Raw genomic sequence first — 9222 nt, 5'->3', positions numbered from 1 at the left:
ATGGAGCCCCTCTATTTATAAGGATCCAAAAACCTTGGTATTTCAAGGAAAAAACCGCTTAGAAACGCTTCCCAAGGCCAACTGAAGAGGTACGCCACCTGATAGCCATCCTTGATTGATGTGACCCATCATTGTAGCCTTAAATGACAGTGTTCCTAAGCGCCAAAATAACTTGAAGAGACAGATAATCCATTTTGCCTCAACCCACTGGCTACTCGATCGGCTAGAAGCATATGGATTAAGGGGGCATTGTGGGAGGTTTCCCTCCACGTGTCCTCCCCTAAATAAAAAACCCTTGGTCCGTCGTAAGTAGATGATTCATCTGAGATCAATCTGTCTGAACCAAAACAAACACTATTTGGCTCAAGAGGAAAGATATTTCCTTCTTTTTGGATGCCAGACGGAATGGACAGACCTAGCAAACTAAGATTTCCAGACAGATTAACCAACACAACCAAAGATTCCAAGCATTGAACATATATATAATCACACCCAGTGCCTGAGCAACAGCCTAGACGACATTTACACCAAAAACCCAATGTCTACTAATTGCTATACACAATCAGCGACATTGACAAATGTAAATGCATAGTCAACTATATGGTTCGAGACTCTTACTCGATAGCCATCAAATGGCACTAGTCAGCAGATTTTGTTTGGTATGATTACCTAATCCTCGTGGAAATGATGACGTTGACTCTCTTGCTAAGGCTTGATTTCCACCCTAATGGCAATCATCATCACAAAAAATATCAACGCTATGGTGATGGTACCATATACTCTATAAAAACCCCTTGAGAAGCATGAAAAAGATACGCGCATATAGAGCCATTTAAAATAATTGGACCCATCCTTATTACTTTTTGACTTAAGCTTTGGAGGAGGATACACGTACCACTTGTCCGGACATCCTTTTGTGCAGGAAAGAAGCCATTCTGACTCCAGAGAAACTAGACGAACCCAAATATGGTTGGCACTGCACCAACATGTATCAAATAAAAATTGGTAAACCACAAATACTTCTCTCGTCTACAAATTCTAGAGATGATTATTATAATTTAGAAACTATGATTCCAAGAATAGGTTGTCCTAAGGTAGAATCTTATCATAATATGGCGAAACAAGCCTGAAAATGTTTGATCAACTGTTTCTTGGTTTTTCTAGAGAATATGCAATTTCTAGAGCAGCATAGTATTCTATGGCGTGAAATTCTCTTCTTCTTCTTCTTCCACTTCGTGTAGAAGTCTCAATTTTCATTTTTTTTTTTCTCCTTGTTTACTCCAAGACCATAAGAAAGAAGCAATCCTTCTCGCGGAGTTACATAGGAACTCACCTTACTGATTGTAAGATTTCTCCGATGAGTTTCCATGGATGATCACGATTTCCTCTGACAATCAAGGAAGATGGGAGATCTGGTGTGGAAAGATTCCAATTTTCTAGCTATGAATTGATTGGAAATTCTTGAACTCCATCGACAAAAACATAATAACATTTCCAATGTTGACTTCTCGTTCCCCATCGAAGAAGGCGACCAAAATAGAGAACCCGACGTTGGTCTCCATCTTATTTCCTGCATGTCAATGGTAGTCTTGGAGAATGCTCCTTTTCGCCGCCATGTTGGAAGCTTCTATATCTTTTTCAATGGGCAAAGGCCCTCCCGAATGATGTGCGAGATCTGTCCTAAAAAAAATACTTCATTCATTTTTCCTTTCTTGCAACCGTGGTGATCTCCTTCAATATGTGGACTTTCAAGATCCTTCACATGCTTGCTGGCCACTTACCATTATTGCATGATAATCCCTTTCTTTTTCCCCACAAGTCTCTTTATTTGGTCATGATCTCCTCTCCTTGATGGCTCCAAGTCTCATGTAAAATTAAAAATAAAATTGAAATAAGAAATCATGTAATTGGAAGTCAAGATCAAAATGAAATAGAATAAAATAAAATAAAATGTCAAATCACATACCCACAAAATCCAAGATATCAATTCATGGAATTAAAGAATGAATAAATAAGTAAGAAAATAAACAAATAAATAGATAAAGGTAAACAAATAAATATTAGATGTATGCAATTATAAAAAAATCAAGAAATTAAATTAATGCAACGGATTATAATAATTGAAATGTTAAACTCAAACCATCAAAGATCAGAAAATTCATCTCATGCAATAAAAGAATAAAAGCCAAGCCAATACTCTTCTTATCTCAAAAAATAAGTAACCAAAATCAAGAACATGCCTAAGCGAACTATGCCAAAAGAAGTGTCTAAGTGATCCTATGCTCAAAAAGATCTAAATGACCAAGGGTGATCCTAGGTGGGCTCGAGTATGCCTAGATGGGTCAGGATGTGCCTAAGTGGGCCTAGGAATGCCTAGATGAGCATGAGTGATCCTAAATGGGCTAGATGTGTCTAAATGTGTCAAGGCATGTCTAAATAGGCCAAGTGTACTTAGATGGGCTAAGGCATGCCTAAATGGACCAGGTACATCTAAATGGGCATGAGTGATCCTAAATGGATCAAAGTGATCCTCAATGGGCCAGGTGTATCTAGATAGGCTAAGGTATGCCTAGAATCAGGGTGCGCCTAGGTGGGTCAAGGTGCGCCTAGGTGGGTCAAGGTGTGCCTAAGTGGGCTTGAGTGTGCCTAGATGGGTTAGGGTGTGCCTAAGTAACCTAGGGTGATTAAAAATGTGCCTAAGTGACCTAGGTGATCAAAAAAGTGTCTAAGTGACCTAAGGTGATAAAAAAAAGTAAAAAAAATGTCTAAGTATGTTCTTAAATATGTACTTAAAGGAGCTATCCTAAAAAAATGTCTAAGTATGTTCTTAAGATTCTTGGATTGTTAAGGGTAAAGATTTTCAGACTTGGGCATTGATCTTATTTATATTAGGTTGCTCATATTTGAAAACTAAAGTGTCATTTGATGTATTTGCTTTCAAAAAAAAAAAAAAAAAAACATGAACCATTTTGCTTCAATAAAATGAAAGAATGTCCTAATTAGTACAAATAATTGAAGGTGCAAAAAGGAGCCTTTTGCCTTCTAAGACCATTTATTTCAAAATCTAAATGTAATTTTTAATAATACTTAGTTTCTTCTATTGTCCGTCAATTTATCTCTCTTTCTCTTTCTCTCTCCAACTATACATGTGTGGACCCATATTTTTCACGTGTGTCCCCACTCGACGACGAGACTTGCTTTTTATTTATTTATAAAAATTTTCTTTGTAGAAAAAGACTTAGAGTCACCACTTATTTTTGTTTCATTTTTTAAAAGGGAAAACAAAATAAGAAAGAAAACCCTGTGTAACTTATTTGGAAAAAACATGTATGCAAAAACTGAATCTGAATTCGGGGATCGGGTTACTTATCAGAAAGGTATAGTAATGAACCGTAGCACCCTTCTAACCCCGTATACGTATGTCTCAACTAAACAAATCAAGGGAATTGTGGCAATTAATTAATTAATTACGGATACCAAGAAAAATAATCACGCAAATGAGTAGATACAAGTCATGGTGAAAATCAACATACATAAAAATAATGATGAAATCTTATTATAAAAATATACAAAATAAATTACAAGAGCATTATGCAAATTGATTTATTAAAGTGATTTAAAAAATATTTCTTTTTTCAAGAAATTTCAAAGGAGTTTATTAAAAACAATTTCAAATTATTTATTTACAAAAAAAAAAAAGTTTCAATTTATTTTCAATTAATGATTTGATTCAATTTCACTTGTGTTCAATTTTCTAGAAAGTTATTTACACTTATTTTATCAAAAGAATTTATTACAAAATTTCAAATTGATAATAAAAAATTATTTTTACTTAAAAAAATGAATTTTTACAACGTTATTTACAAATGTATTTTAATTTGATCTCTATTAATTTTTTTTTACAAAAAATATTTTCAATCCAATTTTATTTAAAAAAAAAAATTCTACAACTTTGATTTACAAATTCCATTCTTATTAAAAAAGTATTTAAGGTCTTTATCTACAAAAATTACTTTTAATTCCATTCTACATAAAGATAATTTTTTTTTTTATAAATTTTTTTTTTTGAACAAGTTTATTAAAAATTAACCTTTGGGACAATTTTATTTGAAAAAAATAAAATTTTGAACAATTTTTATTAAACAAATAAATTTTTGGACAATTATTATCAAAAACAATTTTTCAAATTATATTAAAAACAATTTTTTTTATTTTTCTAAAAGCATTTTTCTGAATTTTTATTAACAAAAAACTTTCTTTTATTAAAAAAAATTAAACTATTATTTTATTAAAACATATTTATTGAATTGTTCCTCTTATTTAAACAAAATTTTAGGTTTATTCAATGTTCAATTTTGTACACAACAAGTAAATATATACAAACAAATATTTACAAAAATAAAACCAAATAGTAGTGGGAAATAAAACGTGTACCCCGATAAGCTTACAATAAGTTCAATGTCTTACTACAGCTTTTCGAGTCTCACTTTCTTCCATAAAATTCCATACTCCACGTATCATAAATTTGTACTTAGCCAACAAAATTGTAGAATGGGCTCATGCAAAAAAAAAAAAGCTCAAATATATCCAGAAATCTACAAAATCTCAAACAAATATTCAAACTCAAATTCAAATTTCAAATTAGTTCAATAAATTTCGTCAATCAAAATGGGTCTAAATTAGCAAATATAACCCAACAAAAACATCTCACATGCTATAGGCCTTAATCCAAAATTTTCAAATTAATAACCAAAATATAAGCTCAATTAATCAAACTCAAAATATGATAAATTAAAATAAATTCCATTAGGCCTAAACTTAATATCCCATAATCCCAACTAATTTAATATGCAAATTTAAACCCACAACCTAAACCCATAACCAAAATAAAGCTCGATTTATGCTAATCTCAATTTACAATAAAAATCAAACACAATTTAATAAATAAATAACTAAATAAATTAAGCAAACTCAAAATACCCAAACCACTGCATAAATCAAACAATAATAAATATAAGGCAACAACAATAATATTAATAAAAAAATTAACTCATATTTTGGAGCCGGTTTGAGTGTTGTGGGAAGAAAGAAAATGGGAGAAAAGTGGGAGATGAGGGAGATGGTGGGGCGACAAAAATGAGCTTTGGGTGGAAAAAAAAAATAGAAAGAAGAAAGAAAAGGAAAAGGAAAGAAGAAGAAAAGGGGAAAAAAATGGGAGGAGAAAAAGAAAAGGCGTCGTGGAGATCGATACCGTGGCTGGCAGTGGAGTAGGAGCGGAGCAGAGGAAGAAGAAATGGAAAAAATGGGGGGAAAATCGGAAGAAAAGTGGGTAAGAAAAGAAGAAAAGAATTCAAAAAAAGAAAATAGGAGAAGAAAGAAAAGGGAGGGGAGCATGTGGTCGTGGGAGGACGAAGTGTGGTAGAGTTGTCTATGGGAAAGTAACAGAGAGGAAAAATGAGAAGAAAAAAAATTTGGGGTAAAATCAAGAGAGGAAAAGTGGGGGAAAATAAAAAGAATAGAGAAAAGTGAGGGGGTGTCTCCATGACGTGGGAGATATGGGGATAGATTGGGGTAGGTATGGGAGAAAGAAAAAAAAAGAAAAAAAATAATAGTAATAATAATAATAATAATAAATAATATACAAAATAATAAAAATTAAATTTTTTTTTGAAAGGTTAGGGATGAAAAAAAGAGTCTTATATGTCATGCTATTTTTTATTGAAACATTAATTTTTCAGTACTAAAAATAATGTCGACACTCATGAAAATATAGGCAACTAGCTCAATAGCCATTCCATACACAAATCGTGGTTTGGGAATCACAATTAATTAAGGGCTAGGGTCGTAATATATCATGCTATTTTTTATTAAAAAATTAATATGCCAATACTAAAAATAATGACACTCATGAAGATATAGGTAACTAGCTCAATAACCATTCCATATACTAATGGTGGTTTGGGAATCACAATGAGATAGGATTTTTTAATTTTTTTAGCTAAATAGATTTGACCTCATTATGACAAGTTTATCGAAGATACAATTGCATAGGGTAGGCTTAATATTTTCACATAAAATCTAAGTTGGATTGAGATTTGGATTTGAGTTATGCAAGGGTTTGTAACATATGAACCTAGAAAGTCTTGATGTTACACTTATATTTGCTCTTAAACAAATCATCCAATTACCAAACTAAGCACCTATAAAAGGATAAATATTTTAAATTATATTATTCAATTTTATGGAAAAGAGCTTACCATTTCACAATCTAACCAAAGCCTAAGTTATTGGCTAAGAATATCCTTCTCCTATAACTTTATTAGCTTAATGCAAGTGAAGCACCACCAATCATAGGCTATAATGTCCATCTCCGAAGCACAAAATGTATTCAACACACAATGACATTGTGCCCACCACATACCAACATGTAGCTTTAATATCATTGCTACCTACCTCTCATGGTAGATTAGAAGTACTTTGTTCAATATTTTATTTTCCTTGTTTCCCTTTAAATATAAATGATTTACATAGTAAGAAAAATTCCCCACATATTTTTTAGTTGATCTTTTAATAAATATTTAGTTCCTAGAATTATAATCAATTTGCATTAATATTGGATTGACATGAAGAACTTACATCATTTTCATCTTTATACGAGATATATTTCCTTTAAACCGAGTATGTGATTGATTAATGTATAATGTGCATAAGATAACCTATGTCAATAGTGCATTTTTTTAATTGTTTGATTAGCAGAACTTAATTATTCATGCATGCTAATTGGACAGATAGTGAACTTGGATAGACAACACCTTCAATTCTATGTTAGATTATATTTTTCTTGTTAGTTATGTGATGAATTTTACATTAAAAATATTGTGTAAGTCTAAATTTAGTTATTTGGCAAAATAGTAAATAAGGAGTTTGTTTACATTTATTTATTTGACAAAACTATTCTATAATTTTGTAGAAAATGGAACCTATGTCAAAGAAAAGATCAAAACATTATTGCAATAGAGCATTAGGATCTCATGCCCGAAGGCAACTAGACGAAAAATTTGTCACCAAGTTCTTACCATCAAAGGAAGCCCAAGCTCAGGTTCTCCAATATGAGGTATAATCTATATTAAGGACTAATTCTTTGGCTCTTCAATCTTATTTGAGTGTTTTTGGAACTATTTCTCTTTTGACAATTTTGTTTCCAATGATATTATAATTTGTTGTATCTAAGCCAAGTAGTATTAGTACAATGTTATGTAAGTATATTTTTTTTCATGCTAGTTTATGGACAAGGATTTTTTAAAAAACTTATAAAAAAAATTAAAAAAAAAACACAATGTCCCTTCTTATGAATAACAATTAGTAAGAAACTTCGAACTATAAAGAACATTTTGAACTTGTTAGTAGATATTTTAAAAAATTCAAAGCTAGTGTTTGGTATTTAGGCAAAATATGAAATTCTTATCATACCGACCATCATTTGAACATAATTTCAATTGATGGTGTTCGATATAGGGCAAAATATGAAACCACTCTCATACTCTCATTTAATTAGTTAACTAAGGCAATGTTTGGATACACCTTCTACTTTTTATTTTTAAAAATATAAACTCTTGTACAACTCTTATACAAAAAGTAGAAATTCATTATATAATCCTAAAAACTCTTTTCAAAATTTTAAAATTTTGAGGAAGTAAAAATTGTTTACTTCCTTAAATTTAAAATTTTGAAAATGTGTTTCCTAGTATACAAGGTATGTATCTACTTTTATATAAGAATTCAAATATTCTATACAAGACCTTTTAGGTTATATATATATAGAGAGAGAAAATGTATCCAAATATTGCCTAAATTTCCTATTAGAAGACTCTATTACTCATTAATGTCATCAAGTAGAATATCTAATTTTTTATATAATATAAACATTATATTAGATTATTGAATCATACATATAAATATAAGATCACATCATAAATTTAATATTAAATTATTATATAAGAAAAACATTAAGTTTTATTATAAAATAAAATATAAACATGTATTCTATAATAATAGCATTTAACTTATTAGACGTATAAACATTTATTTAATTATTTAAAAAAAATTAGTACTTTAGATAGATTTTTGTACCAAAAACTAATCAATAGAGAAGGAAAGAACTTCAATGAGTAAAACAAATGGATTGAAGTGAAAAAATGAATAAGATTTATGACCTTCGGGAGAAGTATGCCCTATATATTTAGTAGGATTACATATACATATTTGTGAAGTTGAAATAGCAATATTAGATTCCATACCAAACCCAAAAGCATAGTGATGAATTTCTCTACCTATATCTACACTTATTTTCACAAAGCTTTCCAAAATTTATAAAAATGTACATATTTGAAGTGAATCTTTATGTTTTCATTTTCAAATATTTGTTTAGAGTATGAATTAATTAATCATAAAATTCATTATTCATTTTAAACATTTATTCATGCTGCAGGAAAAAAGGAAATCGGGCAAATTTACATCTTGAAGCTATATACAATCAAATTTGACCTACTGTGAAAATCAAGATAATGTTCCTACCAACTTTGCTAAGAAGTGGATGTGGATGGAAGCTAGAGGCAGATTTTAACTTTCATTCATCCATTATTAGAAATGTTTTATTTCCTCCTCAGGAAGCGTCAGGTGAAGACAAACATTTAGAGTGAAACAACGTGATATTTCTTCAAACATGTACAAGTTATATAGTATGAACAAATTTGAGGCAACTTAACAAATTCATACATCTGACCCTTTTTCTATAGATCTAAACTACATTATGCTACCTCTTTTATAAGAAGGATCCTTTGTTTTAGTGTTGATTTATAGTCTTGTTATTCAAGACTTTTTTTTTTTTTTTTCAAATATCCTAATTGAAGATGATTTCTACCCACTATTCATACATTTGTTTTCCTTAACTTTCCTAGAACATTAGAGTATAAATTTGTTGACAAAACAAGTTCTAAAACATGGTGTGGCAAAATTAACTTTTTAATCAAAACTTTTTTTTTAGGGTTTTTAAAAAATATTAACACTCTAATTCTACTTTAACAATAAAAATGCGTTTAATAGTAATTCTAAAAAACGTTTATAATATTTTTAACACTTGAATGATAAAAATTTTCAAGTGTTAAAAATATTGGAAACGTTTCCTAAAATCATTACTAAACGGGCTTTAAGTATACTTTATAA

At 30.1% G+C, this 9222-nt stretch overlaps 1 long non-coding RNA gene across 1 annotated transcript; it reads left to right on the top strand.

Moving 5' to 3' along the window:
• Positions 1–7001: 7001 nt before the first annotated feature.
• LOC117934479 lies at positions 7002–8774 on the top strand. The gene is made up of 2 exons (XR_004654492.1): positions 7002–7114; positions 8489–8774. It is a non-coding gene; the product is annotated as an uncharacterized LOC117934479 (long non-coding RNA).
• Positions 8775–9222: the final 448 nt, after the last annotated feature.

This window comes from Vitis riparia, chromosome 17 (genome assembly GCF_004353265.1).
Source record: "Vitis riparia cultivar Riparia Gloire de Montpellier isolate 1030 chromosome 17, EGFV_Vit.rip_1.0, whole genome shotgun sequence".
NCBI classification, from domain to species: Eukaryota; Viridiplantae; Streptophyta; class Magnoliopsida; order Vitales; family Vitaceae; genus Vitis; species Vitis riparia.
This window is presented reverse-complemented; position numbering and strand designations above follow the sequence as displayed.